We start from the raw sequence: 23857 nt of genomic DNA on the forward strand, positions 1-23857 counted from the left end.
AACCTCCTATGCTAGATTCTTTCCCTCTTCCTCTTCCTCTTTGATCTTTATTATTCTTATCATGGAAATGATTGGAATTGATTCCTCTCTATTTTGTATTGCTACCACTAACTTCATCCTTCTTCTTTTGATCATCATTTTGGCCTCCATAAGATTGTAAGACAGTTGTTCCACCACAACCTCTTCCTCTATTCCTATTATACAATTTATTATTTATCTTTTCCTCAACTCCTTGGAAAAACTATTATGCCTCTTAAATACTATTCATTTGGACCATACTTATCTCCTCCTAAACTTTTGGTCTCAACCCATTAAGATAATGGGTAAATTTATCCTTGTCATCTTCTACAAGGTCTATTATAAAGAGAACTTGGTAGAACTCCTTTGTATACTCCTAAATGGATCTTCTAGCTTGCTTCAACTCTTGGATTTTCTTTAGCTGATGTAGGAGTATCTTGGGTTTACTCAGTGGCTACTTTGGAGTTCATGGAAGAAGGATTGCTAGTTTCTTTGGAGGGTTCTTGGACTGATACGCAGTTGAAGAAGAGATTCTTGGTAGAGGTTTCTTTGTCATATCTTAAAAGTTCTTGGTTGAGAACTCAGTGGATGGATGGACTTGGTGATCATGGAGGTACTTTGTTATAAAAGGAGCTCAGCATGGCTTGGGGGTACTAGGTCACCGAATGAGCTTGATGATGCTTGTGGGAACTTGGCACACATTGAGAGCTCAGTGAAGCTTGTTTACAGTGTTGAGCAATTTACTTAATCATTGAAGGGACTTGATCTATAAAGGAGGAACTAGACTATAGTGTTGTACAAGTTTCTTGGTTATTAAAGAAGGACTCGATATATTGTATGGAGCTTGACAAGTTTGGTTGTTGTGTTGACTAAGTTGTTCGATTGATGTTCCAACTCGGTTATTCTTGGTTGAATGTTGATACTCAACATAGGTGTCTTTGACACATGCTTTGGTCTTATTTCCTATGGTACCCAAGTTGTCACTAAGCTAACTTTCAACATTTAATTTGTGTATGGTATTTAATTTGTGTTGTAGAGGACTTTCAGATGGATCAATGGATAAAAAGATGGAAGGTTGATCTTGTTGGGGATGATATATATATTGGTGATTTGTTGTAGAGGGTTTTCAAAAATATTAGGATATGGCTCATAGAGTATTGGACCTTGGGATGATTGTGAATCTCTGTGTCATGGTGGAGAGGAAGATTTCTAAGATGTCTACTTAATTTGATGCTTGTTTGGTTGATCAAGTTAAGGAAGGGATGGAGAAGACATTAAGTAGATTTTTTTGGAGCTAGAGTCTACCCATCCAAAAGAGATTTTTACATCTACTTAGAAAACTTTTTCAAGAGAGAAGATGATATAGAAAGATTAAGGTTGAAGAGGTTGGTTTTGTTTATTAGTTTGTGGAGTCTAATACATAATGTCTAGAAAAACATAAGGTTGCTGCCAAGGATATTTCTAACCTCATTGATGCTAGGATGGAGATTGGTTTTCATGATTAGTTGGTTGATTCTAACATGAAGATTGTAGAGAACTTGTTCATGGATGATCTGGTTGATGTTTGTGATGAGTTATGTGTTATAGGGCCTCTTCTTGTGAGAAATGGGATTGCTAGTATTGAGAGTTTGACATGTGTTGCTAAGGGGTTACATATTGTTGATGATGTAGAGTTTGTTGCTAGTGTGCATTCACTAGTTGCTTATGTGAATGAGATTTTGTTGATCAACCATTATGTATAGTTTGTTCCTAGGAGTGAGCATGTTAATTAGATGGTTGAGATTCTAGTGTTTGACGAATGGATGCATATGTGGATGTTTTGCATGTTTATTTTCTTGTCCCTATTGGATTTGAATCCTTTGGTGAAGATGAAGATGGTTTTTGATCTTTCTCTGGACACTGAAGTATGGGAAACACTTTTCTATTTACTTGGGGAGTTTGATGTATGATCATCTTGGGTTTTCTTAGTGGCTACTTTGGAGTTCACAAGAGAAAGATTGGTAGTTTCTTTGGAGGGTGCTTGGACTAATACTTAGTTGAAGAAGAGATGCTTGGTAGAGGTTTCTTGGTCATATCTTGGCAGTTCTTCATTGAGAACTCAATGGATAGATGAACTTGGTGATCCTAGAGGTGCTCAATTATTGAAGGAGATTTTTATGGCTTGAAGGCACTTAGTTATCAAAGGAGCCTGGTGATGCATGTGGGAACTTGGCACACAGTGGGAGCTTATTGAAGCTTGGCTATAATGGTGCCTAGGTTTCTCAATCATTGAAGGGACTTGCTCTGTAGAGGAGGAACTCAGTTGTAGTGTTCCCCAAGTTGCTTGATTATTGAAGGAGGACTTCACATATACTAGGGAGTTTGACTAGTTTAGTTTTTGTAATGACCAAGTGGTTTGATTGGTGTTGGAGCTTAGTTATACTTGGTGTAATGCTAGCACTTGGAATGGTTTTCTCTAACACTCAATTTTTTCTTTGTTCCTATGGTGCTCAAGTGGTCAGTAAGCCAAATTTTGAATTTTAATTTGTGTATAGGTATTTAATTTGTGTTTCCATAGACTTGTGTCTTATGCAAATATTTAATGTAAGGGTTTATTTTAATTTGTAATGGGCTAGGTCAACTTGAGGCTTAGTTGGATATAAATAAGGGTGTTTTCTAGAGTCTTAAGAAAAGGAGATTGGATCATCCATCTTGGAGAAGAGAATGAAGTGTAGGAGAAAATCTTGAGAAGGGCTATTAAATGAGACTTGGTAAACTAGGAGATTTCTTGGTGGGTTTGTGAGCACAAGTTGGGATTTCCTTGAGGTTTTCTACCATAGTGTTGATCTAGACTAGCTGGGATTAGTGTGGAGTTGGATCTTAAGTGATCTCACAGAATTGTTTTGTAATTAATTTTTGTATTTTTCTCTAACCTAAAAGTCCTTATAGCCAGACACATTACATGTAAATAGCTATTTTATGAATCAAGTAATGTGAATTGGTATCAGATATAGCATTTTGTGTTGTATTTCCATTGTGTTCTTAGTTGTAGGGATCCATATTATCTCAAGTAGGGGTATCCCCATATTCTTTCTGAATAATCATCTAATCAAGCTCATAATCCATGGGAATGGATTGTCACTTTAATTCAGCTCTCATTTATTAGAAATAGGGAATATTGAGAGGGGGGTGGGTGAATGAGTATTCTACAAACTTTTGTTGCCAACTAGATATTATCAATTACTTTGTACCATACATAAGAAACTAAACAAGTAATGTTGAATAGAAATAATAACCATGCATAAAGAGAACTCATAACACCATTTTTTTTAAGTAGGAAAACCCTAGCCATGGGAAAACCTCGATGGGGATGATAACCACTAGATAATATACTTATATATATATATATATATATATATATATATATATATATATATATATATATATATGTTCCTTGCTAGAGGATGGACTCTATTAGGAGTTGTAGTATAGTAGATGCAAGAAAAGCTCACTGCCCAAACATGCACTTCAAATTACAAGAAGAGCTCACTTCCCAAACAAATAATTAGTCCTTAGGTATATAGGTGTTGTAACTTCTTTCTTGACTAATCTCTAACCTCAGCTCGATCACAGATCACAAAATCAAGTTCTAAAAAACTTTGCATATATCACTTCACAAAAAGTTCACATATCTTATTACAATACAATTGCACTCTTCTTTTTGCACATTGTCCTTTGCATAAATACCATGGCTTTTCATTAATTTCTGCTACATCAGCTAATACCATAATATACTTTTCCAACCTAGAGTAAAAATTTAGGACGTTGGCCCTAATTGGTCAAGTAATTATTTTGTAAATAAAATAATTCATTTACCTTTAATTCCATTGTTTTGTTTCATTGGTAAAACATGATTAACTCTTTTCCATACTATCTATACTAATGCTCAAGGTTATAAACATAATCATAAACATTTATACTATGTATTGTTGTAAACCAATTTCATACTTAGACAATTTTTTGAGTACGAAAAGCTAAGCATATTTATTTATGAGGTTTATGACAAGTATGTATATCATGTGTTGGCATTAATGACAACAATTATATCACTTCATATAGCTAATTGTCAATAATCTCCCCCTTTGTCATTGATGGAAACAAAGTGAGGAAAATTGGCTATGTGACAAAATCGTAAGAAAAACTTACAATACTTTTGATCTATTATATTACATATTAAAAATGTTTAGTCACTTAATTTCTTCCCATTTGAATATGATTGGTCAATACATATCTTACTATACAATTTTCTTTTGCAACTTCTCCCCCTTTGACATCAATGACAAAGGTTGGAAAATCAAAAACTGTCAAAAAAGGTTGTCTGACCGCTATCAAAACACTAATTTGCCTCCTTAATCTATTAAAATATTCATGAAATTATCAAAATTTTCCTTTAATCTATCCATACCTTTCTCCCATGTATCCTTTTCTTCTTCGGTAGTAGTGAGTATTGCACATAAGGCATATGATACAATCTCAACTACATTAAGGTCATAGTAGGTGAAGTTTGTATAAGTGTCTTTAGCTTTGACAGATTCTTCCAATTGTCTTTAAATGAATAATATCTTTAGAGCAATAGACTGTCTGAGTTCTAATAGTCTTCTCACAATTACATCTTTTTCAAATTCTAGTTTCCTGATGTCAGGGTGTACACTGGCAAATTTTCCTTCTAACTCATCAATTCTACAAGAGGGTTCCTATACTTGACTGCTTACAACTTCCAGCTCACTTAGGTTCCCTTAAATATTTTTATCCACATATTTTGTTAACATATGAGATAAAGTATATTTAATGTATAGTACCTTTCTAACTTGTTGACATATTCAAAGTTCCTTGATACAAGTATCAAGACTTAGAAAATCATTCTAAATGTTCTAACAAATGGTGCTAAAAATATTAGCATCATGTGACATTTGAGCCTTAGACTCAACAATATTAAATAATTTTTTCAATTCATAATAGAATGATTTCACAATTTCTTTTTCTCTTTGTTGAGGATATACTTTAGTATGTTTGGGTATGAGGGTGTTGTGCAATCTATTAGTCACCTCCATTAGTGCTCTTTGTAGATGTTTTACCTTCTTATTCTTCTCAAACAATTTTTTCAAGGATGAGATTAGATTAGATTGATCATCATCATCACCTATAAGGTTTGCAAGAGATATAGGAAAGGATGAGCTAGATGCTTTCACCTCATCTTCCTTTTGTTTCTCCTTTGCTTCCTTCTTTGATATTTTCTCTTCTTCTTCCTTTTCTTCTCTTCTTTTCTTTTGTCTTTCTTTCTTCTCTTCTTCCAACATTTTCTCTTTTTCTTCTCATTTCCTCTTTTCATCTTCTTTCTTCTTCTTTTCTTCTTCAAGCAATTTCATCTTGGCTTCTTCAATCTTATTCTTTTCCTCTTCCAGCTATCTTTTCTCTTCCTCAATCAGTCATAACTTATCTTGAATATATTTGGAATGGGGCTTAGGTTGATCGAATGGGTCTTCATCAATGTTAATTGTAACATTTTTCTAATCAATCTACATAGTATCACCACTTACTGATACTTCCAAGGTTTTCTATATAGTAGCAAGTTTTGCCTTTAGTTCTCTCATCATTTGATTGATAGTTATTGTAGTTTTTCTTAATAACATTCTTTTCTCCTCCCATGAATAGAAATGGGCTCATCTTACTTCACAACTAAGGTGCTAGTTTCTTCATCAATTTTTTTATTTCATCTTGATCATCTATCTTACACATAGTTCTCACCATTGACTTCCAAAGTTCAATGTCTTCTTCATGAATAGATGTTTTCTTTTCTATAAGACTTTCATAGACTTTTGATTTTCAAATGCTTTAATGCTCTCAAGTTTCAAGTTATTAATGATCATATATCTCACAGTAGAGATATCAATTTGTTACTTCTCAATGTCATTGTATAAATCATAGAACTTATTCATCTATACAAATTTCCCTTCATTAACAATAGATGTGCTAATCTTTTCTATCTTGGGTTTCCATGGTTGCCTTGTTTTACCTATTGGCTTCTTAGAAAGAGTAACTTTCTCTGGCTATCTGTCCTATGGTTCCTCTTCTTCTTCATCATCACTAGAGTCCTCAATTATCAACAATGTATTCTTTCTCTTTTCAAGTTTAATTGCTTGTTTCTTTACTCTCTTTGACTGTCTTTTGGATCCACTTGGTTGTTTGGCTGATACAATAGCATATGAATGCTCTATTCTATATGATTTTCTACAATAGATACACCAGATGCTTGGTCAACTAACAGAGGTTTCACATACATTACACCTTCTTCACTATTTTGTTTCATTCTATAGATAGTTTTTCTTACTACTTGTGATTCTTCTTCTGACATACTAGCCTCCAATAATACTTTCTTCATTACAGATGCAATCTTCTTATGAGATGCATTTTCTAAAGATGCCTAGTAGGCTGACTGGGTTATCTCCTCATATGTTGTGAATATGTATGATGCTTGATCAATATCTCATTTTAATAATAAATCAATATAACATAGCTATATCATCACTCAATTCATAACCTAGGGGCTCAAGAAATGTTTTCTAAGGTTCTATTTCTTTTATATAGGTTAGGTCAATGTCCACCATAAAACATATATCATTCTTGAATCTATGAACAATTGCAAGGGCAATTTTGTATCTCTATTTCATCTCATTCTAAAATGTTCTCATGATCAAATTTCCACTATCCAAGATTTTCTCCATTGGATACCTTTTGCATACAACTATTAGCTTGTCAATAATACATATTTCACTACTCATAATATTAGTAACTGATAAGAATGGAAATCTCTAAAGTACATGAAAGAAAATATAAATAATTAGAGATTGAAATCTAAATACACCATTCTTGGTTCTCTTAATCTTCTCTAAGTTTTTAATAAGTTGTACTCTAAGAATTTCACTCAAATTTACTTATTCTTTCTCAACACATATCTTATAAGCTACATAAATAAATCATGTTGATAAATTATCATTCTTAGAACTTGCACATAGAGAATATGCAATGAGTTTACTCAAGAATCTTACATCATGTTTTCGAATGGTGTTGATCACCATTGCTTTACCATAGTAAACTTCCTTAGTGTAATTTTCAACCTTTTTCTTAACTAATTTTTCACCAATATGTACACTATCTTGTTTGGTAAGACCGGTGAGCTCATGAATAAGGTCAAAAAAGATGTCAACTACATTATCTCCCATCCAAATCTTCCCATTATGGATTCTTCTTAGCATAATATGTGTCGATTCCTTAGTATCAAGTTTCTAGTAGAAATGATATTTGACTAGTTCTAAGTCTTTCAAATGCTCATATATGGGCTTAATGGTCATATCATGGTTGAAAACAATTTCAATATCTATTTTACTTCCAATAGTTTCAAACTTACTACACAGATAGCTTCCTATATCTTCCAATAACACTATGTTTTTTGGAGTAATTGATAAGCCCAAATTTGGGTTTTCCTTTAAGGGTTTCACAGGAACAACTTTCAATTTGGCTCTCTCAATATTCTCAACATTTTGAACAACAGGCATATCCATGATTACACTAAAAATAAATTTGTCAAAGAATTTCTATACAAAAAATGGTAAATACCTTTTTTAGAGTAGGGTTTAACTTGAAATAAATTTTCCAAACTACTTCTAGGTGCTCTTAGCTTTTGAATTGATCACAATGTAGAAATAATCAAGTTTGTACTCCTTTTTATTCATTTCAAACTTGCATTAATTGCACACTTTGCTCAATTGAAAATTTTATTTATTTTATCCTAAAATCAAATATGTGCTCAAGATCAACTATTTGATCTTCTAATGCTATCTTAGGTTCACCATAGCTTCCTTCCATCATGACAATGTTCCACAAAAATTTCACTTCAATAAATTTGTTATAGAAATATAGATTTCATCTTCTGTCATAGAGTAAACTATCTTTGTTATAATAGTAACACTTATTTCCTTTATAACTTGTTCCAATAAGCTCCAAATTGCAAGCAATCTTAGTTACAATCCAAACATAATATAATATATCTTCTCTCAACCTCGCTATGAGTAGCTTGATCTCTAAATGAATTTTCCAATTCTAGTGTTGTGAACCATCTTAATTCAACTTGGTTCAATCAAACTCGATTGTTGACTTCATATTTCCTCTCTCAACATCATCTAAATTGTCTTTTGAAATAACTAATCCCTTTACAAATGTATCATTGAGTTCTTCTCAAAGTTCACTAACTACATTTGTTTGTTCCTCATTGTCTTTCTTAGTTTTGGAGTTGCTATCATGATTCCTACTATCATTTCCAAAGTTCCTTCCATTGTTGCTTCTATTTCCAAAGTTCCTTCCATGATTCCTTTTTTCATTTCCAAAGTTCCTTCCATTTTTGCTTCTATTTATTCTGTAGTATTTTTCTGTATGTCCAAAATTGTTGCAAAACTAACATACTAGGGTTTGTCTTCTAGGATTCTATTGATCAATAGGTGCTTGACAATTTTAGGCTATGTGGCCAAAGTTGATATACTTATAACACACTATCTTCTTCCTTTCTTCACAAGGTCTACTTTCTACTGATGTTCTTTCATTAGATCTTCTTCTATCTGCAGGGTTAGTGTTTCCAAACATTCTACTATTTCTTCTATCATTATCATATTTAGGTTTCCTACAATCAATTACATTATGACCAATACCATGAAAATTATGATAGTAAAATTTTGTAACATGAATAAATGATTTATTTGTAAAATCTATTCTCATATGACCTATTTTGTTACATGAAAAACATTTACCTCTAAATTCATACCTGGTGTCCTTAGGAGATTCCACTTGCTTAGATTCATCCAATTTCATAATTTCCTTCTTGACTTCTTTGGTTTTATCATAAGATTGACTAGATTCAATCTTATCATAAGATTCATCTTTCTCTTTTGGATTGGTTTAACTTTTAGGTTTCTTTGTAGACATTTTAAATAAATAACTAAGACTAGTTTTGTCATAAGTAGGTCTTTGTATTGTCATTGATTCATCAAGCATTTCTCTACTAGTGTAAAGATTTTCAAGTTGTTGCTCACACTAAGTTAATTATCTTTTCACAATAGTGTTGTACTTATGAAGTTCTTCATGATCTTCATTCAATGTTTCAAATTTAGATGTCTTCTTTTCCAAACTTCCTCTAAGATTTGAATTATCAGTCTTCAAATCAAGTTCAATTTTGCTAGGATTATTCTTCAAAATCAACTTTAGATTGGTAATCTTCAATTCATGCTTCAAGATCTTGTACTCTATCTTCAATTTTGAATAATCATCATCACTAGTTTTAGATTCAGTAGATTCTATCTTAGATTTGAGATGTTCAATCTTGTCCATCAATTGTATAATGTATACTTTGGAGTCTTCATATCTATCTTTCAACTTATCTCTTTCTTCAGTAAGGAGATCAATTTGTTCGAGTACCTCTTCAAGGTTCTTTTTCAACTGTTCTATATCAATATGGATCTTACTCAAACTATTAAGCCTCTTCTAAGTAACTATGCTCTAATACCAATTGTTAGAAATAAAAAAGACTAAGAGGGGGGAGTGGAGGTGCATCAGTATTCTAGAAACTTTTGTTGCCAACTAGATAATTACTTTGTACCATGCATAAGAAATTAAACAAGTAATGTTGAATATAAATAATAACCATGCATAAAGAGAACTCATAACACCATATTTTTTAAACTAAGGAAACCCTGGCATGGGGAAAACCATGGTAGGGCTGAAACCCATTAGATAATATACTGATATATATGTTTATTATTAGACAATGGAACCTGTTGCCCCACTTTTCATTCTCTAACCAATTTGCAAAGTGAACATTTTATGTTCTATTAAGGTCCTAGGTGTGTTCTAGTCTAAGTCCATGTCCCCCTAGGTGGAAAAAGTCAAATTTTTCATTCTCTCCTTCTCTACATTTCATAGCCGGGTGGTTTTCCTTTTTTTGTTGTATGTTTTTGTGGGTAGCCTAGTACCTAATCTGATGGAGATTCACAAAACATGCGAAGATCATTTACAAGAGTTATATCTACTTGGCTCCATCATTTTCTCCATAAGAATAGAATTTTGTAGAAACCTAGACTTCATCTTCTCCTCAGCGAGTTTCCTACCCATGAAGGTGATTTCCTGTAGAAAGTAGCAAATGATGCATATGGGTCAAAATAAGAAGATAGAAAGGTACCATATGAGAAATTAATGTTTTTCTTACAATTATGTACCATAGGAAACATTCAAGATTTTCACAATTCTCATAATCATTCCAAGTGGAAAACTAGAAACTGACTTCTCCTCGATGGGTTTTCAACCCATGAAGTCATTCTCCCAAAAGAGGTAATTCTGAACGAAAAGAAACAAAGGTGGGTCCCTAATGAATTTTTTCACTACTTTTGGACATCTTTGAACCCAAAGGAAACCATAATCAAAAAGTAAAGTTAAAAGGTAAGCTTGGGCAGAGAAATGGAAATTGTCTTCTCCTTGATAGGTTTTCAACCCATGAGGACAATTTTTCAGATTTTAAAGAAAATCAAGTTGGTGAGCGGATTAAACCCATATTTCATGTGTGAAACCTCTCAAGATCATAATTGAAATAATCTAACCATTTTAGGAAAGATCTATTAAGAAGAATTCACTTCAGCGAATATTTTGTTACAGAGTACTCTATTTATAACTTCCCAAAACTTAATAAAAAATGAGAAAGTAAATATGAGAGATAGAACATTGCTATTGGACAAATGGAATAGTGAAAGGACACCTTAATACTCATTAAAACTATGCATTTTCTATTCCAATGGATCTCTCCTTCAATTCATTTGTGTGGTGCAAATTTTGAAGATCAATGGGTGAATTGAAGTCCCTATATAGATGGAAATGTGAACAGTTAGAAAACTACCACTCTTTCTTGAACTATTATTCTGTTAAAATTAATTTTCTTTTTCAAAAGGCTAGTAAACACACATTTTCTATTCCTTTCATTTTTTGGATTCAAAATTCATTTCCAAATAGAATGGAAACCAAATTTGCGAGTTTCGATGAATTGAATGGGATCAAGTCTTCACTATAGAATTTCATAGACACTTCTCTCCATTTCTATGACATGCAAGATTTCTAGAAGAGGGTGATATTAGAGCCTATTCATCTCATTACTGAGAGGCTCTGAGGATGTGGGCTAGTTGAAGCAATGTATTTTCTAGTTGTAGTCCAAGCTTTAGAGTTGATATATGAATGTATAAATCATTATAACCTTGACAATAGATAGATTGTATTGCCAGATGACACATTATTGATCTCCATTGATATGCAAACTGTGGTAAATTGTCTTCGAATTTTCGAGTGGAAAGAGTTTTCAAGTTTGACAATTGGTCGAGTTGTCTCTAAGTTTTCTATGATGAAAATGGTCTAGAGAAAGGATATTATGAAATCATGGTTTCAAAACCATAGAGAACCAAGAGTAAGGTTCTTCAGACTTTTTCTAGTACTAATCTCAAGCGCAGGATTGTTGACATCCTAGTTCTCTTGTATAGATTGAAAGGTGAGGTAGAATCTTTAAACTTTGTTGAGCAATATTTATTTTTGGTACAAGTTATCTCCTCTAAGACCTAATATATTGATTGGGCTCACAAGGTAAGAAAGATTCTATCCAATGCTCTCAGCACCTCAAAATTCTACAAAAGCTTCTATATGTCCTCCTTTCTAATTTACATGCTAGCTTCTCTACAATTATGGCTAGGCCTCCCAAGGGTAGAAAATTTCCCTAATGATGTGAAGTCTTATGAGTAATACCCATGTTTACAATTGGAAAATAGTTATGCAAAGTATATGAGAGTCAATGATGTGTTTACCATGAGAATTTGTAGAGAGATCCAGGGATGCCCAGAGAGGAGATTTAGCCTAGAAGCTATGGAAGCCATTAGTCAGTTTGGGAGTTATTTTATCTAGTTCTTATCATTTTTCATATTTTTATCTTGTGGCTTTTGATGGATTCCCCTTGAAGCTATAGAGATATCAAAGAAATATGATTGTATTGATTGAGATCATGAGACAAGCCATTTAAGTGAACATGCTGAGTGGGAGTCTAGAGAAGAAAGGTTATGAGTTCCCTATGAAGGTGGGAGCTTTTAGTTGTGAGTCTCATTCTAATGCAAAGAACATGTTAAAGGTGTTTGAAATGAAATATAAATTGGAGATTTCTGAAGTTTTGAGTCCTATGTTTGATCCAAATGGATATGCAAGAGAGGTATTGTAGATTGGAAGTGTTATCAAACATATCACTACTATTGAAGAGTACTAGGCCAATTGCAAGGATTAATTCAAGATTTGTGATCGTGCTTTCATTAGACTTACAGTAGATCAAGTGAAAATGTATAAGGTTGATATCAATGTGGAGGGAGTAGAAGATGATGGGTAGAATATGTATAGTAATACATATTTAGCAAAGCTAAGAAATATTCCTATCAACTTAGAGCCTTATCAAGATACTAAGGATGATATAGATGTCATGAAGGCCCAAATTATTAAAAGGATTAGGAAGTGGGTCGAGTGGACTACAACAAGGAGAAGTCAAAGTAAAATCACCCCCACTCATGCTTCTCCAATAGCTGCCCTTACTTCTTCCTTGCAAGGTGGCACATCAGGTGTAACCCTGGCCATAACTCAAGGACTAGCTCAACCAGCACGTGGAGGTGATCAACCTCTAGATAAAAATATCCCTTTGGCTAAGACTTGTCAAGATGGCTCTTCCCTAGTGATTGGTGCCTAGCAAGAGGCTAAAAAGAAGATGGATGAACTAAATTATAGCACCATTACTCAAGTTCCCTCACCTCAAAGTAGTCCATCTCTATCTGCAAGTGCCACACTTCTCCCAAGTAGCCCTCATGTGCAAGTAGTGGACTTAGGAGATGGAGAAAGTAGTGATAGCGAGTCCACTAAGTTAGATGAAGCAGCCACAAAGATTGCAAAGATAGAGAAAAGCCAAGAGTCCTCAAAGCTTGTTTCTAAAACCCAAAAGAATCCCTCCTCTTCAACCACAAAAGAAATCACTCTAGTCAAAGGAAAATGTTTAGCATAGAGTCTCTTGAGATGGCCTCAAAGGTAATAACTACAAATTCATGGTTGAAAGATACTTTGGATTGGAAGAGAAAGAGGAAAGATGAAGGTGCTCCCAAAAAGGATACCTTATCCCTTGTTGTTTGTACTGGATCTATGTTGATTAAAGTTAAGAAACAAAAGACCTTGCCTATCCTTAGGAAAGACCTTGAAATATGGCATTTAACAATGGAGATAGCCAAACCTACTAAAGAAGGAATGATTAAGGATATAACTACGGATGATTTCACCATGTATTCAAAAGATCTTAGGGAAGCCAGACATTATACCAAAGTTAGCTAGTGGAAGTCCACAAATGAGTTAATTGAAGGAAAATTGGAAAGCCTTAAGTTATCAAAGGCCTAGATGAAAGTAGAAATAAAGGAATTGAATAGTTTCATAGGGCAATTAGTCATCCCTTTGGCAAACATTTCTAGGATGCCCATTACTAGAGATCCCACATCCGCAGATGTTTAGGCAGTTATCTCCTAGCTCCAAGATGATAAGCATTTTAGGTGAATTGACAAAGAGTGGAGTGAGAAGATCAAGGTAGAGGGACTCTCCGTTATAAAGTAGATTGGCAATGTCATATTAAGATTGGAAATAGAGAAGGATAACATATCATCAAATAGAGCCACCTTGGCTGTAGAAAAAGTCAAGAGTGATGATTTTGTTTCTTTATTGAAGATGATCATCCATATGAAGGTAAAGGATGTCGTTGAAGTAAAGATTTTACCTAAAGGAGATGAGCCCCTAGTTGAGTGGTTTTAGAGTATGCAGTTCAAATCCAAAATGACCATGGTGGTAGAAGAGGGACTTAAAGAAACTAAAGTCAAAGTAAAAAAGGAGTAGGATACAGATTATGAACTACTAAGAGTTTTGCATATGGACTCGTAGTCTAGTGGGCAAGATGATGTAGGGGCATCTAGGAAAGCAACTATACAAAGGAGGACATCAAAGATCAAGGAGGATGAAATGGAATCAAAAGGAGTCAATTTGAATTTTTCGAAGCCTATAATGGATTGTGGCAATAAATTATGTAATGGTTTTGATAATGGTCTAGGGACCAAATGCAATGTAATATGTAACAAATACAATGTAATGGTTGAAAATCCATATGGGTAGTTTTCATATTTAGAGTCATGGAGTAAGTCCATTTAACCATGTAGAAGTTAATGGAACAGAGTAATAGTTTAGAACATTCATAAAATGCACAAAAGCATAGTTTAAAATTTAAATTTTTAAATGCCAATGGTCATGGAGTATTTGGAGGGAATTAGTAATTAAAAGGTTTTTAGATTTAGTTAAACCACCAACTACCTAGAATTAGTTGGGACAGGTGTATGACAGGTTATTAAATGATCAATGTACCCTTGTATGGGCAGAGAAGTAGTGAGGAAGAAAAACACAGACTGGTTGTATGGTTGTTTGGATAGTGATCAATAAATATTTAGTTTTATTGTTGTCTCATTTTTTTATTTAACTCTTTGTTGTTAGAAAGTCATATCTATGCACTAGAGGAATTATTTAACTCCATATCACTCTCTGTTGAATGTTCTTAATTCTATTTTGAAGGAAATATGCTATATTCTGGAGTTTTTTTGTGACAAGTTTGGTTTTTTTTTCTTTAAAAGTAATGACCCTCCCATGAGTTCTAAGGGTTCATAACTTCATGGGAGGCATGTCCTTAACATGTATTATAGAAACTAACAACATTTGTGGTGCAACATTAGTGCAGAGACAACAAGTTTGCAGAGAACAGTGAAGTGTTCCATGGAGGAATGAATGGTTAAGGTGTAGCAGCAACATATTGGTTTGATGAAGAGGGTTGTTTCATGATTTGAGATGTCCTAGGGAATCAAGGAGAAGGTGTTTGAACAAGTAGTTTGTTCCCAAAAGGTGTAGAGATAGGTGTTTGATGAAAGCCTATGTGATGAGGGTTTGAGAGCCTTAGATTGAGGTTTTGAGGGATTTAAGTGGAGTGAGTCAGAGATCTCTAATATTTTGTCATTTTGTGTCATAATATAACTATATTGAAGGTTTGGAGTATTGGGGGTAAGAAGAAGGGATAGTTTCTTTGTTAAATGCTTGTTTTTTATGCCATTTGAAGGCCACATTGTGAAGGAGGTCAAACCTGGTCAAAAGGAGTAACTATTGAAATTTACATATGTTATGTAACCCTGAAAAGGGTACTTGAAAGTGTTTTTTTTTTCATATCTTTTGGGAAAAGTTAGAGAAAATGTGTGAAAACTAGTTCAGTAGGGCTAATAGGGGCTCATAGGGCTAGAAGGTAGTTTTGATGAATTTGATGGATAGGAGATGCATAAAGGGTTGAAATTATTAATTCTTTTTTAAACATCTTATTTACATCATCTGTACCTATCCTAGTCATTTGGAGGCAGAATTAATTCATTTATGGGTATTTAGCATTAAGAAGCCTAAAGGGCTAGTGGGGTTTTTGGGCTATTGAAGAGACATTTACTTCATTCCATCACTTCTGCTAACCACTCTACATTAGGTGGTATCAAAGCATCAGCAAGGTCTTTTGGGGAGTTGAAAGTTGCAAGTTTAATCATCATAGGAGTCTTTTGTCATCTTTTGTATACTAGTCCCTTTGTTGAAGCCTTGGAGTGTCAATCCCTCCTTGTGTGTCCCAAAGTTGAAAGGTATAAGAGGGGTGTCAAAAAAGTTCTTGTTGATAAAGGAGTATCAGTTAGAATTTTTTTGAGTTGGAAGAAGAAAACTAGTTTGTAAATATGCCTCCTAAAGGAAAAATGGCTAGGGAGTTGGAGGAGTTGAGACAAGAGTTGGAAAAGGAGAGAAGAGAAAGAAGGGATCTTGAAGCATCCAAAGAAAGGGAAGAAAGGCATATGAGAAGGGAGAGGTTGCAATTAATTGCAAAGATAGAAGCCTTAGAGAAAGAAAGACAAGAACAACCTAGAAGGGAAGTAGTACAAGAAGAGGAGCATGAAGAGGACAATGAAGGAGACGAAGATAATGATCCAAGATAGTAGCATAGAGCAGCAAATGATCCTGATGAAAGAAGATTCCTAAGAATACTAAAGGAAGCACAAGGTACTAGTTTGAAGATAGTGATGGATTTTCCTATCTACCAAGGCAAGATGGAGAGTGAAGAAATGCTTGGATGGATAGAGGCACTTGAGATTTTTTTTTTAATCTAGAAGACATAGATGAGCAGAAGAAAGTGAAAGTTGCAAAGGCGAGGTTAAGGGGAACAACCTTTACATGGTGGGAAATTCAAAAAAATGAGAGGATGGCTAGAGGCCTTAACAAAATTTCAAATTGGGATAGGATGAAGACAATGATAAGGAGTCAATTTTTGCCATCAAATTTGGCTATACAAATGAAGATGAGAAAGAATAATTTGAAATAGAGGGATATGGATGTTATGACCTATACGGAGCAATTTCATACCCTAAGCATTAGAGGAGGGGTAGAAGATGAAGAAGAAAAGGTTGCAAGGTACATGAGTGGGCTAAAGTATAGCATTCAAGATGAGATTGGTTTAAATGTCCCTAGGAATCTTGGGGAATGTTTTCAATTGGCAATCAAAGTAGAGGAAAAGTTGAAGAGAAAAAATGAAAGACAAGGAAATAATAGAGGAGGTGGATCAATGAGAGGAAGAGGAGGTAGAAAAAATCAGACTTGGGAAGAGAAGGATAAAGACAAGGGGTCTACTTTAAAACCTTGGGGTGGATATAGAAATAGAGGAGGAAGATTTGGAGGAGGAAGAGGACATGGAGTATTTACAAGTAAATATTTTCATTGCAATGAGATTGGGCACCAGTCATTCAGATGTCCAAAGTGGCATGAATGATATTAAAGTAGAGATAAAAGAGTGCACATGGTTTAGCAAGAAGAGCAAAAAGTAGAATCAAGGCAAGCAGACCCTAAACTTGAAGGTGAATTCTTGATGGTAAGGCAAGGAGAGAAACTTCATCAAGAACCAAAGGTAAGAATTTTCAAGACTACTTGTTTATGTAAAGGCAAGATATGTAAAGTGGTTGTTGATTCAAGATCATAGAATAATATTGTGTCCCTTGATATGATCACTAAGCTAGGCTATGTTCCATTTGACCATCCTAGTCCCTGCAAGGCCACTTGGGTTAACCAACAGTAGCATGTAGAGGTTAGGAAGAGAGAATTTATGAATTTTTCTATCAGTTCATATCAAGATAGGGTGTTATGTGATGTGGCTCCTATGACAACTACACATTTTATATTAGGAAGACCATGGTAGTACCTTAGAAGGACAATTCATCATGGTTTCCATAACACATATATGGTCCATAAAGATGGTCAAACTTATAAGTTAACACCTTTACCTTTGGAGAGTCTTGAAAAACATCCTTTAATATTTTTTGGTGAGTATTTTCCACTGTTATAGTAGGGTGACAAGAAGGTTCATATTGGTTGGGTGGGTGATGATAGTATGCAGCAGACTATGAGGAAAAATAGTCCTCTTCATGATATTTTGTGGGATCTATTTTATGTGCAAGTTGGTTTAGTAAAGTGTCCTATTTTTGAGCAAGGCTATGTGAGTGAGAACATGAAGTTGCAGGTCCTGCAAGTGGATCAAAAAGGAGCAGATAAATAGATAGTTTGTAAGCAACAGGGTCCTATACAAGGACACAACCAAGCATGTTTTGTTTCTAACTCTTTGTGTAGTGTGAGTACAAGTTGGAAAAGTAGGAAGAAGATAACATTTGGAGACTACCTGATCCCTATTCAGAGGATGATGGTAATCAAGAATCAAACTGATCATAGGAGCAATTCTTGGGACAAGAATTTCCTTGTTGGTGGGGAGTATGATGCAGGGGCATCTATGAAGGAAACTATACAAAGGAGGACATCAAAGATCAAGGAGGATGCAATGCAATCAAAACGAGTCAATTTGAATATTTTGAAGCCTATAATGGCTTGTGGCAATAAATTATGTAATGGTTTTGATAATGGTCCAAGGACCAAATGCAATGTAATAAGTAACAAATACAATGTAATGGAGGATAAAAAGCAATGTAATGGTTGAAAAATCCATATGGGTAGTTTTTATATTTATATTCATGGACTAAGTCCATTTGACCATGTAGAAATCAATGGAACGGAGTAATTGTTTAGAACATTCATTAAATGCACAAAAGCATAGTTTAAAATTTTAATTTTTAAATGCCAATGGTCATGGAGTCTTTGGAGGGAATTAGTAATTAAAAGATTTTTAGACATAGATAAACCACCAACTACCTAGAATCAATTTGGACAGGTGTAGGATAGGTTATTAAATGATCAGTGTACCCTTGTACGGGTAGAGAAGTAGTGAGGAAGAAAAACATAGACTGGTTGTACGGTTGTTTTGACAGTGAGCAATAAATCTTTAGTATTAATGTTGTCTTATTGTTTTATTTAACTCTTTGTTGTTATAAAGTCATATATATGCCCTAGAGGAATTATTTAACTCCATATCACTCTATGTTGAAGGTTATTAATTCTATTTTGAAGGCATTTAAATGCCTGCTGTCTTGAAATAGGCTATATTCTGGAGTTTTTTTGTGATAGTTTTGGTTTTTTTTCTTTAAAATTCATGACCCTACCATGAGTTCTAAGGGCCCAAAACTTCATGGGAGGCATGTCCTTAACATGTATTATAGAAACTAACATTTGTGGTGCAGCACTAGTGCAGAGACAACAAGTTTGCAGAGAATAGTGAAGTGTTCCATGGAGGAATGAATGGTTAAGGTGTAGTATCAACATATTGGTTTGAAGAAGAGGGTTTTTTTGTAATTTTATATGTCCTAGGGCATCAAGGAGAAGGTGTTTGAACAACTAGTTTGTTCCCAAAAGGTGTGGAGATAGGTGTTTGATGAAAACCAATGTGATGAGGGTTTGAGAGCCTTAGATTGAGATTTTGAGGGATTTAAGTGGATTTAGTTATATATCTCTAAGATTTTGTCATTTTATGTCATAATATAACTATATTGAAGGATTGGAGCATTGAGGGTAAGAGGAAAGGATAGTTTCTTTGTTAAATGCTTGTTTTTTATGCCATTTGAAGGCCACATTGTGAAGGAGGTCAAACCTAGTCAAAAGGAGTAACTATTGAAATTTTCATATGTTATCTAACCCTAAAAAGGGTACCTAAAAGTTTTTTTTTTTTTTTTTCAAGTCTTTTGGGAAAAGTCAAAGAAAATATGTGAAAACTAGTTCAGCAGGGCTAATACGAGCTCATAGGGCTAGAAGGCAGTTTTGATGAATTTGATGGATAGGAGATGCAAAAAGGGTTGAAAGTGATTGATCCTTGTTTAAACATCTTATTTACATCATTTTTACCTGTCCTAGTCATTTGGAAGCAGAATTAATTCATTTATGGTTATTTAGCATTAGGAAGCCTGAAGGGCTAGTGGGGTTTTTGGGCTATTGAAGAGACATTTACTTCATTCCATCACTTCTGCTAACCACTCTACATCACAAGGTAAGGAAATTATTGAATTAACTGTCATGCAAACAAATTTCTCCAATTTAATAGATGATCTGATAGGAATGACTTCTAGTTGCCAAGATAGAATTTTTGAGCTTTAGAGGCTTGGCAGGTGTGTGCACGTGGCCATGGAAAAATTAAAAGACTAGTTGAGCACTATTAAGGATCCAGCCTAAGAGAATTCTAAATGGATCTTGAGATATACCAATGTACACATCCATAAGCATGAAGAGCTTATTCCAATCATTGTTTTTGCCAAAGCCTATAGGGCAAAGGTAGGAAAGGGAAAACAGGTGAAGTGATTCATATTCTTTCCTTTCCATTTTTGTTATGTAATCATTGTAATAGATGAACTGGCTCCTTACCATTTGTCATTTTTGAGGAGATGAACTAATTGAACTTCCATTGTAACAGTCATCTCAAAATTCTATATGTCTGATAATGAAAGATTAATAAAGCATCGGCAAATTTTTGGTGTGAAGTACTTGATGTTGCAAAGTCAATTGAATGGTATTTTTGTATCAATTATTTTCTATTCCATTTTGGATAGTTGTTAATTGCTAGTTTTTCTCTTTATTCTAGGTTGAAACAAGGAACAAATAGAGTTTTATTCCCCTATTTTAACAATGAGCTAAATATGATAAGTATTGTCATTATAGGCTTAAAAGAGATCCTTTAGATTTTTTCATTCAATTTAATCTCTCTATGCAATTTAGTTTCTATATGGATCAATTAGTCTTTGTGCATACTAGCTATGAATTGATAAGATGTGTGAGTTCATAGACTTAACTAACCCTCGAAATATCATTTCTTACCTGAGTTAAATCCCTTATAGGTTTGACTTAGTTTACCTCTCCTATTATTTGGTTAAGAACATACCCTATTTAGATTTAGGAGTAAACAAAATTCATTGCAAATTTCACAACAAGGAGCTATACCTAAAAATTTGGAGGAAAGTAAGTCTTCTCTAAAGTAACTTTCCAACTGTCGTAATCAAATATTGTTCACAAATTAGGGCATTGAAGAGTTAAAATTAGAAAGAAAAAATCTATTTAACAAAACCTATTAGGATTCAATGAGAAAATTCATTATAGAGAGTCCATGTTAGGAGTTGTAGTACAATAGATGCAAGAAGAGCTCACTATCCAAACATATACTTCCAATCACTAGAAGAGCTCACTGCCCAAAAATGTAATTAGTCTTTAGGTATATAGGTGTTGTAACTTCTTTCTTGACTGATCTCTAACATCATCTCAATCTTAGATCACAAAATTAGGTTCTCAAAAACTTCCCATATATCACTTCATAGAAAGTTAGCATATTGCACTCTTCTTTTTGCAAGTTGTCCTTTGCATAAATTCCATGCCTTTTCACAAATTGTTGCTAGGTTAGCTAAGACCATAATATACTTTTCCAACTTAGAGTAAACATCTAGGACGTTGACCCTAATTAATCAAGTAATTATTTTGTAAACAAAATAATTCCTTTACCTTTAATTCTATTATTTTGTTTCACTAGTATAATGTGAATAACTCTTTTCCATACTATCTATAATGATGTCTGAGGTTATACACATCATCATAGACATGTATACTATCTCCATCTAACTTCGCTAGTCATAATATGACATCAGAAATATTTCAAATATAAAACATTGTATTGCTATAAACCAATTTCATACTTAGACAACTTTTTGAGTACCAAAAGCTAAGTATCTTTATTTCCAAGTTTTACCATAAGTATGTACAACATGTGTTTCCATTCATGACAATAATTACATCAATCTATATAGCTAATTGTCAAGATCATCTAGTCCCAACTTGTGATTGTTTCTTTCCTTCTTCTATTTCACTACAACTAAATTTCCTACCACCATATCTTCACATGACCCTTCAATTTTTCTTTCACAAATTTGACCCTATCTAGATCTTCAACATCTTCATACTCAAAGTATTCCTATAATTCATAGATCTAATTGGCCAATTCTTCCACATTATAATTTATCAAAAATATAGGAACCTCAAAATTAGTCCTTTTTTAAATCTTTGAAGTGGCCCTAAACCCTTTCCTTTTCAAGGTTTAGATCCACTACTTCTTCAATATTTTCTTCTTAAATTCCTTCATTCTCACTTTCATCACTGATGACAAAATTCATCCCTTTGCATATTTTTTCTTCCAATTCTCACATTTTCCTCTAGAGGGCTCTTAAACCCTTAGGTGTAACACTTGTAACTCTTCAACCACAATCTCTTAATGGAGGAATGTTTTGCCTTTCTCTCAAGCCCTAGTATAAACTGTCTCATAATGGTTGATCTATCTATGCACGTAACCCAAACCACGGTCTAGTGAAAAGTACCTCATAGTTGGTGATTAGTTCATACACTCAGGAACTCCTTCTCTAATACAATTTGATGAAGTCAACTCCTCTTAATACCACAAAAATAATACAAATAAATAAATATACAAAAAAAAAAAATGTGAGAAGAAAATATGGGCTTCTTATTATTGCCACAAATTTGAAATTATGGAATTTTGACATACAATACGAAAATCTACATAGGTGTCTTCCTCACAATAATTTACAAGACAAAGGTACAAACTAACAACCAAAGCTATCCTAGTCAATATGAAGGTCTTCCTTATATATGAAATTTACATCACCTAAGAAGTTTGTAGACATAAAACCCCAACCTTTAAGGTTGACCAACCTTAGAGTCGGCTCAAATCAAAATGGCATTTATTTTGAAAATTTTAATTGGCCTAACTTTGAAAAACCATAAATTGAAAATTATTGCTTCAATGGCTATTATAACCTCATTCTAGCATCCCTAACTTATAATCTACAAGGTTCTTCTCACACAAGATCTATTTGACCCCATTTCAAAGTGCGTCTAGGGCTTCTAAGGCCTTACAAACTGAGCATGAAGCTTTTTACCAAACTTATAGAAAAAAAATTTGCAATAACTTCAAGAATACTCATGATATGGCATTGGACCTCAACTACTAGCCTAATATATCTAAGAAGAACCTCCTCCTCTAAAACTAGGACATTTTGAGCTCGTATGATAGACTTAGTAAGTAGAATGCCTCCAAAAACAACAACTCTAAATGAAGACAACCCTAATTCAAGAAACAAAAAGGAAATATTTTTGGGTGATGTAAGATTTCTCATACACCTAGGATGCTTGTGGATCAAATCAAATGATTATGGTAGTTTTCCTAGTGCGAAGTGTAAGAATAAGATAAATTATCATACTTTGTGGGTCTTTTCTTTTCAATAGGTATTTTATGCCCTTCTCCCAAGTTTTGTATTTTAATCTTTGAGTGGTAAATTGTAAGGATTTTTATTGTGCTAGTATCATGGGTAGAGCCTCAAAAAGAAGACAACTAGGGAAGTATAATAAGTGGAGAAAGGAAGCAAATTTTTTGAGAAGCCTAAAAATGAGGGCACGGTTGTGTTGATGGATATAATGAGGGATTAAATGTTAGAACTATGAAATACTAAGAGTGGAGGGAGGGGGTGAATTAGTATTCCACAAACTTTTGTTGAAATATGGATAGCTTTAACAATTGTTAAAGATGCATATGTAATCAAACTGAAAAGTAAACATAATAGTAACACAATGTAATTCATAACACCATTATTTGTTAACTAGGGGAGCCCAGGCCAAGGGAAAACCCAATTGTGATGGTATCCACAAAATAATCCACTATTCAAATGTGTCTTGTGAAAGATATTGAACTAGTTAAGAGTCTATTATATCCGCATAGTATATATGTTCTTTTTACAAGCCTTAACCTTGTTAGGATTTGGTATTATAATTACAAATGTAGCGAGATGAGGCCACTTCTTGAACATGCATATAAAATGATATAATCTATACAGAAAAGATGTAGATACAAAACCTATTGACAATGTTGATATCTTCAATGTCATGTTTGTCCTTGATTTATTCTATTTATAAAACTCTACATATACTCCCTTTTCTTTGATACTAATTGTTACAAAGTAAAGTTCACCAAGATAACTGATAGGGATGAAATTAGGGGCATAAGTTAGTTAAGTAATTTAAAAATCTCTCAATACCTCTTTAATTATAAATATATAAACATTAGATGCAACAACCTAATAAGGAAAACCATACAAAACAACACCATATTTGTTAAAAAGGGACAACCTTGATG

The sequence above is a fragment of the Cupressus sempervirens genome, chromosome 11 (assembly GCF_028749045.1).
Source record: "Cupressus sempervirens isolate cs-2001-9-10 chromosome 11, ASM2874904v1, whole genome shotgun sequence".
NCBI classification, from domain to species: domain Eukaryota; kingdom Viridiplantae; phylum Streptophyta; class Pinopsida; order Cupressales; family Cupressaceae; genus Cupressus; species Cupressus sempervirens.